This window comes from Otolemur garnettii, unplaced genomic scaffold (genome assembly GCF_000181295.1).
Source record: "Otolemur garnettii isolate 467f Iridium unplaced genomic scaffold, OtoGar3 scaffold00212, whole genome shotgun sequence".
In the NCBI taxonomy this organism is placed as follows: Eukaryota; Metazoa; Chordata; class Mammalia; order Primates; family Galagidae; genus Otolemur; species Otolemur garnettii.
In genome coordinates, this window is record NW_003852607.1 from 1,136,137 (window position 1) to 1,137,556 (window position 1,420).

Consider the following 1,420-nt stretch of genomic DNA (forward strand, 5'->3'; position numbering starts at 1 on the left):
GATCTTGCTTTACTTTGGATGTCTTAGTGCCACCTATTACCGGTTCCTCTCTGGTGCTTAGCCTCCACAATGACCCGCCCCAGGGAGCTCTCCAGCTGAGTCTCAACCAAACGTTCCTCTGGGAGAATTTGTCCCAGGAGTGCTCTGAGGACCGTATGGCCAGACTAGCAGGAGTTCCCCACAGGGGGTGATCTGCAGTGCAGATAGAACCTGACCCAAGGAATCTGGCTGCACGGTTTTCTTAGCAGGAAACTGACTCAGACAGAAGACTCCAGGCATCAATATTGAGGGCAAGCCCAGTCATTTAGCAAGACCTTGAAAAAGGCCCTAAATTTACACTTCACACAAAACTTTAAACCACAATCTACAAAAACCATTTGGCATAGACAATCATGACACAAGTGACAATAGACACAGGACATGAACAAGAAACTTGAAATAAGGACAGAGACCAGACACAAGCTCTCACCCCGCTTGTCAGGGAACAGACACAATAAAAGAAATAAAGGAGCAATTCCAAACCGTCACTGACTGGATATACATACTCCACTGACCGGATTTACAGGCTTCACTGACAGGCACTCTTTCCCTACTCTCAAGCAGCAGGCTATCAACTCAGCCTGACTGGATTTCCAGAGGCTAGGATGGACGTCTCCAAATCCTACCTAGGGGAACAGCTTCACTGACCATGTCTGATCTAGCCTCTATCCCCTCAACCGCAAGGAAAAGCTCCAAGAAAAACTTTAACAACCTTAGGTGACACAAGAAATCGAAACAAAAATATAGGAACGGATATCTCACTCACGGCCAGCCGACATTCACACCAACACAAACCCACTCACAACTGACTCACCTCCGGAGGGGTGTCAAAGCAAGTCTCGGATGGGGAATGGGAGCTTCCCAGCCAATGCACCAAAATGTTATACCCGAAAATTATTCTCCCAAACAGCCCCAACAGACAAATCCGAGACACACTCTGATGTAAAAGGCATGAGGTGAGGTTTTATTCAAACCCAGGTATGGACTCTCCTAGCATACACACCAAGGAAGAGCCTCGAACCCCGGGTGGAGCAAGTTTTTATGGGGTACAGAAGCAAGAAGGGAAGAAGGGTACGAGTACACCTTTGATTGGTGGTTAGTGATTTCACTAGTAAAGTTATAGTCTTGATTGGGGGTCAATGATTTCACCAGTAAAGAAGGATTTGGATTGGTACAGGTGAGGGGTGGGAGATTTCTTAACCAGGGCTAGGGTTGGTGCTGCCTGATTACCTGTATTTCAAAGTAATAGAAACTTATTGTTTATTATAGCAGCTGTTTGCCTAAGGTGACTCAGTTTACGGCTCAGTGGCTGTGCAACCTGGGTTGGGGGAGAGGCAGCAGGGAGTGGCCCTGCAGGTTTCACTGGCAGAGGTTGGGGCAG